General features: G+C 39.8%; 1 protein-coding gene across 4 annotated transcripts in view; it reads right to left on the bottom strand.

The window, feature by feature from the left end:
• Window positions 1–7,538, bottom strand: part of ACSL4 (acyl-CoA synthetase long-chain family member 4) — an 83,113-nt gene that overhangs the window by 26,930 nt on the left and 48,645 nt on the right. For 3 of the 4 annotated variants that reach the window (XM_019521537.1, XM_019521535.1, XM_019521536.1), the window contains one exon: window positions 1,172–1,216. The gene's annotated coding sequence lies outside the window, so the exon portion shown is untranslated. Of the gene's footprint in view, window positions 1–1,171; window positions 1,217–3,672; window positions 3,684–7,538 lie in introns of those variants that run through there. The other variant, XM_019521538.1, reaches the window with a different exon arrangement.

The following is a 7,538-nucleotide window of genomic DNA, read 5'->3' as shown; positions in this document are numbered from 1 at the left end:
TGTGTGTGTGTGTGTGTGTGTGTGTGTGTGTGTGTGTGTTACAAGAGCCAGTAATGTTCTACCCTAGGTTTTCACACAGTAGGGTGCTCAAAATCAAGCTTTATTATACTGATGATATTAAAAGCAAACTGAAGATTTGCTCAAAGAGGACACGAGTAAGTTGTGTCCCACTTCACTTTCGCTAATAATTTAATTGCCATTTTTGTACTCTATACGTACACACTAAAATCCTGTAGTAGTTGTTGCGCGTCTGAATTCTATTACTTTAGAAAAAATAAAAAGTGTGGTAGATCTTTTGGAGAGACAACTATACATTTGTTTTTTGTACTCCAAGCTCCAGCCCCTTCAAGTGAAGGAAAGAGGCTGATTATTGGATTTTAAAATATTTTAATAATTTCATTCCAGTTAATTCAGCGTTCCAGCCGAAGTAGCTCAGGTTGTACACAGAACAAAAAGCAGCAGAAATGCCAAGATTACAGTTAAGGCTCCAGTGTGCAACGGTAACAGACACTACAATGCGCTAAAACAAGCATTTTAAAAGGGAATTCAGTCATTTTCTCTCCACGCCAAGTTGCATGCTTTTGTTTCAACAACTGGACCAAAGAACAGACTATTGTGCACTAATGCAAACTACTTATACGATGGGCATGGTTCTGCTGCCTTTACTCAGGTTGAATAATACCTTGGCACTTACTGAAGTAAACATTTCTCTTTGGAGCAAGTATTCCTCAGCCTCAGTAAGACAGCAGGAAGTTAGAAGAGACAAGCAGAAGGACCATATACTTTGACAAATATTCCAGATTAATGGAGTTTGACACAATACATCTTGCTGACGGAACATAAAACTGGGTTGACCAATGTGCTCATAGAGGAGGGAATGCCTTGTAATTTGACAAGGCATTGCAGTTGCTTGCCTTACTATTATGAATGAGTACTCCAATCAAAGCACTTTCTGCCTTGTATCTCATGCTTATGCATAAAATAAGCAGAGGCTGGATTTGTGCAAGTTTTTACTTAGAATAAATATCTGTAGCAATTAAATCTAAATGGGGCGTTTAGGTAAATTTTCTCTATACAAGTTGAAATTAAAAAAAAATATATAGCAAAAGTTAGTAATAAACTTTCCAATGAGGGAAGGACATTTAGCATATGAATATTAAAATACACTTACGCTATCTAGAAGTTATGACTGAATCTTCTTCAATGTTGATTCAATCTGCAGTAAAAGGAAGAGATTTATAAGACTACGTACCAAATAAAAAATGTGGAAAATGTTGAAACCAAACATTTAAATCTTCCATTTATGTACCTGAATAAATCAGGAATGAATTAATGCTTGCAAGAGGCAAAGAATTTCTTAGGGCAATTTCTTTTATTGGTTAAGTAAGAGGAACATTGAGATGATTCAAATACATCTGGATAAATTTCCACCTAGTTACAAAATGCTTAAGATATTCTTTGAGCGGGTTTAGCCAATTATATGCTCATCGGCAATCCCTTGCAGTCGAGGGATGATAGAACAAAGAGCAATGGTCTCAAGCTGTAGTCAGGGAGGTTTAAGCTGGATATTAGGAAAAAGAAAAAAAGTCTCTCACCAGGAGGGTGGGTGAAGCACTAGAACAGGTTACCAAGACAGGTTGTGAAACCTCCATCTTTGGAGGTTAAGGCCTGGCTTGACAAAGCCCTAGCTGGAATGATCTAGTTGAGGCTGGTCCTACTTTGAGCAAGGGGTTGGATTAGATGACCTCCTGAGGTCCCTTCCAACCCACATTTTCTGTGATTCCATGAGGATGATCATCTTCCATGATTGCCTTATCTGTGGGTCCAAAGATGGCTCACCAGGCCTATCAGGGATTGACAGACTGCTGCAGCTCTGGCACATCTTTCCATGTAGAGTGGGTGGCTCTGGGTTCTTGGTTCAGTCTGACACGCTGCTTCTGCTACTCCCATCTTTCCATCTCCTGTGGTCATCATAAGTTTTTGAAGTATTGAGATCTTTGTAGAAGACTCTTCTTCCATTTGGTGCGGTCCTGAGCAATAATCTCCCGTGAGTTGATATCAATATTGCATTTTTTTCCAAGTTGGCCTCGAGGACATCCTTGAAGTGCTTTCCCTCTTGAGCATACGCCCTGACTGAGGTGGGAGAATAAAACTTGCTTTGGGAGTCTAGAGTCGGACATCTGGATGACATGGCTGGCCCAGCAAAGTTGATGTCAGATGAGCACTGAAGCGATGATCATACTATTTACTTGTAAAATGCCACCAATGTTGCATTGTCTATCCACTGGATTTGAAGGATACTCCATAGGCAGCATTGATGATACTTATCCAGAACTTTGAGGTGTCTCCTGTAAATTGTCCAAGTCTCAGATCTGTACAGTAAGGTGGGGATCACAACTACTTGATAAACAATGAGCTCAGTATCAGATCTGATGTCGCAATCTTCAAACGCCTATTTCCTCAGGTGTCCGAAGGCTGCACTTGCACATTGAAGAAATCCAACATCTCAAGTGTCAAAACACCAGCTTCACAGAATCAAGAATAAACTCATAAGCCAGTTCAGTGAGTTCCCTATTGGAATTAATGACTGCCACATGACACTCCATCTTAAACTGTCAGGGATCCAATATGCCACTAAAATCAGTGCATGTGCCCCAACTGAATACTCTGAACAAATCCAAGGAGGAATTCTACCAACCAGCCATGACCAAATCCTTTTTCTGGCATTCCAGAGGAAGACAGACTTATTCTTCTTGGCGGTTTCAATTCCAGAGTTGGAAGGGACTCCAACCTCTGGAATGGAACCATCAGCAATGCAGGAGTAGGATCGGTCAACTCCAGTGGCATCCTCCTTTTGACCAAATGCGCAGAACACGGACTCGGCATCACCATCACCCCATTCTACAGACATCGAAAACAGACAAAAAGACATCACGGCAACACCTGCAATTCAAGCATTGGCACTTGATTGACACTTCAGTGACATCACTGTTCATCCCTGGGATTGCAAAGATGTCCACATCACCTGAGCTATGCTAGGAGCCGATGACTGCTGAACTGATCACCAGCTCATCCACTCAGTTATGCAATTCAAACTGGCTCCCAAATGATAGGTGCAGCAGAAACAATGCTGACAGAGGATCAACTCTGAAGGACTCAAGGACCCAATCAAGCAAAACCTCTTCCACCAGTGCCTCAATGAAAAAGCCTCTCAAATTCCAATCAACAACAGTAGGAAAATGTCAGCAGTTCTTAGTGTGCCTTCAAAGTCCACCATCATCAGTGCCTGTGAAGAGCAGCTTGAGCTCTCTACCAGGAAACATCATGACTGGTTTGATGAGAATCACCAGAAGATCCAAGAGTTGATCAACCACAAGCAGAAGGCCTTTTGTGCTTGGTAGGACAATGTCAGCTCTAAGCAAAAGAAACTGAATCAGCAAATTAAGGCAGAGGTCCAAAGGAGGACCCCATGATATGAAGAACAAATGGTGGGAAGATGAGGCAAAAGGAGATTCAACATCTGGCTGACATCCAAGATATGCACAGTTTCTCAGTGCCAAAGCCATCTACAGGCTAAGCACTCAGGGACAACCCCCTCAACACTTAACGATGGAAAACACGCAATCAAGGAAAGGGGAGCTATAAATGCCTGTTGGAAGGAGTGTTTAAGACCTTTTCAGTCAAGACTGTTGTTGACAAAAGTGCTCTAAACTCCATCCCACAACACAGTCAGAAATGATCTTGGAATCCCTCCAACTTTTGACCAAGAGGAAAGCCATCAAGCAGATGAAGAATGACAAGGGATCTGGAGCTGATGGAATCCCTGCCAAAAATTTTCAAGCAGTAGGGAGAGGAACTCATATCACAGCTCCACACCCTCATCTCAAGGACCTGGAACAATGAGGAAATTCAAGTCAACCTCAGGGAAGCCATGATTGCAACAATCTTCAAGAAAGACCACAAGTCCAAATGTGGAAGTTATATAGGAACTTGTTGTCCATCACAGGAAAAAATATCATTGCAAGAAGAGTGGAGAAAAGACAGCCTTGCTTAACTCCTGTCTTAACCTCAAAGGGCACATGCAAGTGAGTGTGCATATAGAGTTTGTGGCACCTCAAGCCACACATGGCGCATTCACAGAAGTTTAGGTCTGGGAGGGACCTCATAAGATCATTGGGTCCAACCTCCCTGCTCTGGGCAGGAATGACTGCTGGGGTCAGATAACCCCAGCAAGGTATGTATCTAGAGTTGCAAGAACGTTTTGAAAACCACAAGGATTGTTTTGAAGTTTCTCAAAAAATAACAAGACAATATTATAATGGAAACTGTTAGGTAACCTAAACAATGGAAATGGACATCTCACTGTGACAAAGCATTTCAAAATAAAATGTTCCTTAAATAATCAGTAGTAAACAACTATTGAAGGTAGAGCAATTGTAAATTTGAAGCTTCTCAGAAAGTAACAAGTAAGGTCAAGTCTCTGCTAAATGAGGGATCCATTAACTGGTTCAAAGATATGATTCCACATTTGGTGGTAAAAGAAAGGACATGCTGAAGTAGGTGGTGGTAAAATATGGTAGTAGAAGAGGATGAAAGTGACATGTTGGAAAGCGATAGCCACAAAGCTTGAATGCAGACAAAGGCAATTCGTTTTCAGGAAGCAATCGTGCAAGCAATTATAATTCAGCCTTTTCAAATAGACGCTTATTTTGAAAAAGTGTCAGAGACAAGTTGCAAACAACCCTCACGATTTGCAAAAATTCTTGAGAGTATTCTCTCTGTCAGATTTTCAAGTTAAACAAACGGAGTGCCTTCAAACAAACGAAGGGCAGTCTGGTTTGGGCCTTTAAGTTTATTTTCTCTTGTGCGGCTTGGAAAACACTCTCAGTACACCAAAAGGCAACCACCAAAACATGAACCCTATGAACACCTAGCCTGCAGTGCTGCCAAGAGGATAGCACCCACATGCTGCTGAAGCAGTTGTCACAGGAACAGCTGTGAGTGGGGAGAGGTCAGACCAAGTTCTCCTTGTTACATCCCCAGCTGCACTCCTCCTCTAGGGATATCATATTGGTTGTACCTACCCGCAGCCCTGGAAAAAACAAAAAGGACAGAGGAAAGTGGGGTTGGACTTCCTTATAAATCCCCTGGGCTGAGTACTCCACTTGACACCTACTCTATATAGCAGAGGAGGAGGAAAAAAAGCTGTAAACCAACTGTATCTCCCTCCCCCCAGGATAAAAGCCTTTGGCTGCTGCCAGCTAATACAATTAATTTTAGAGGAAAAAAATTAGCCATATTAGCTAAAGCTGAGCAGAAGGCAGGTCAGGGCAAAACCTTATATAGGCCAATTTGTTCAGAAAAGCATGAGCACTTGTAGTTTACAGACTACTTTGTCAGACACTTGGCATCTGATGAAGTAGGCTGTCATCTATGAAAGCTCATGCCTCTAAATGAGTTGAACCCTGCTGTGCCTTCATTAATGAAGTCAAGATTCAGAGTTCAAACTTTGTGCGATAAATCAGAGAACTCTTTCCATCACCGGAAGTCATACATCTCCAGAGACAGAATTAAGGTTTATGAACAACAGTGTAAGATTAGAAAATGTCTCAGTGCCTGACTTTGCAACCCAGCTAATAGCCTAGTAATTCATTTTGTTATGTAAAATGAGATGGCACAGGTGCGCGCAAAATGTTAACTGCACAACACTGCAGAAACATGGTCTGCCAGCTTTCCAACACCCTAATCACCTGAGCAGCACCAGCCCTAGTCCCCTTTCCTATTTCTCCCTCTTCTGTTCCCAGCTGGGAACTCGCCTCTTTTTTTCCTATCACTACTCCTCAAAATAAAACTGTACAAAAGTGCAGGCATGGCTAAGATTCAGCTTTGCTTCAAAAAGTTTTCTTGGGTTTTTTTTTTTTTGGTTTTTTTTTGTTTTTTTGTTTTGGTTTTTTTTTGTTTTTGTTTTTTTTGTTTTGTTTTTTTGTTTTGTTTTTTTTGTTTTGTTTTGTTTTTTTTTTTTTATTATTATTACACACAATTCAATGTATTAAGGATGCTGGCTAAATGCCATGCTCCTGAAAACAGTGTAAACACACATACACCCATAATATAAATAAGTTTGAAAAAAGTAACCCAACCACAAATATTATACTAAAAAGAGCCCAGCAACATAAAAACAATATAAATATAGTAGTAAATCAAGACATGAATCTATAATATTGTTGTACACAGATCTACAATCAAGACAATAAAATCAAGTCTAATGTTCAAATGTATCATTCACATCTATAATACAGGATATTTAACTGTAATTACTACACACACAGATGTATAGAACATGTCTCCAATTAGTTATTTTCAGATATAAAATACTTCAGATTTTTTTTTAATATTTTTCTATTAGTAAGACATTTTTTCCTTCTGAGCCTAATAAAGGTACTGTTTTGTACAAGCTGAGAGATAGAAGTACCAATAATTTAAATTAAACATCTCTTCAGAAATATTCTGTACTTCTCCCCCCCACCCCGAAACTAGAGCAAATACAAGAAACGCAATGGTGCAGTAAGTTTTACTGGCACTCACATGGGAGGCTGTCTGTATCTCTAAAGCACTGACACTATTACTAATGTGACCAAACTTGTGCTAATCTAAAAGTCTTATACTACAGAACACACCAGACATACAGACAGTTTGTGCAAAACATCTAGATACTGATTTCAATTGCTCACAAGCTGACATTTCATTTTTGGAAGTCTATGCCTTGTTTATCAGTTCAAAAGTTTTTTGAAATCATTGTCCTTGATGCTTCACTGATAATTCTCAAGGCAAGCCAAAAAGTCATGCCACAGTACAACAGTTTACTCGGTATTCTCCATGTATACTAGCAAACTCTTCCCTCTTTCCTCACAATTGAGTAGCAAACATTCACAAATCGGTCTCAAAATTAAGCTAGTTTGAGTAGGCTTAATATTTACTTTATTTTTCTAATCTTTGTATCAGTTTCAAAAGTGTTCTGTAATATAGTTAAATGTTACGTTACAAATTCTTTTGCCTACAAGCTACATATTTTAGACAGCAAAGCAGACCTGGTTTCTGAGGCAGGAACTGTATGTTCACAGGAACAGCAACTCACATTTGTGGGGCACTACTGTAATCTGAGGAAGAACATCCATTGCTGCTGTCTTGTCACTTTTACTCAACCTGACTCACGGAGAGAAAAATCTAGTGGTTCTACTAGTTTTAAAAATAAGGCTTAATTTGTCACCAGCCTCTGTCTAGACTAGAATTACTTGCCTAATTCTGGTTTATAAGGAAAAGTAAGTGATGCAATTACTTATGTGAGCATGACCATCTGCAAGATGTAATACTATACAGTATTTTCAAATCAACCCTAGGTTTGATAGTCAAGTAAAAGCGTCAGACAGATTGAGAGACACATCTCTATTCTCTTCTAGCAAATAGATCCTTAGAACTAAATCTAAAATAGGGCATCCAGGCTGGGGAAGGGGAAAAAAAAAAAAAAAAAAAAAAAAAAA

This window comes from Gavialis gangeticus, unplaced genomic scaffold, assembly GCF_001723915.1.
Source record: "Gavialis gangeticus isolate Ggan-Ray unplaced genomic scaffold, GavGan_comp1, whole genome shotgun sequence".
In the NCBI taxonomy this organism is placed as follows: domain Eukaryota; kingdom Metazoa; phylum Chordata; order Crocodylia; family Gavialidae; genus Gavialis; species Gavialis gangeticus.
Note: the sequence above shows the minus strand (reverse complement) of the source record. Positions and strands in the feature narration are given on the sequence as shown.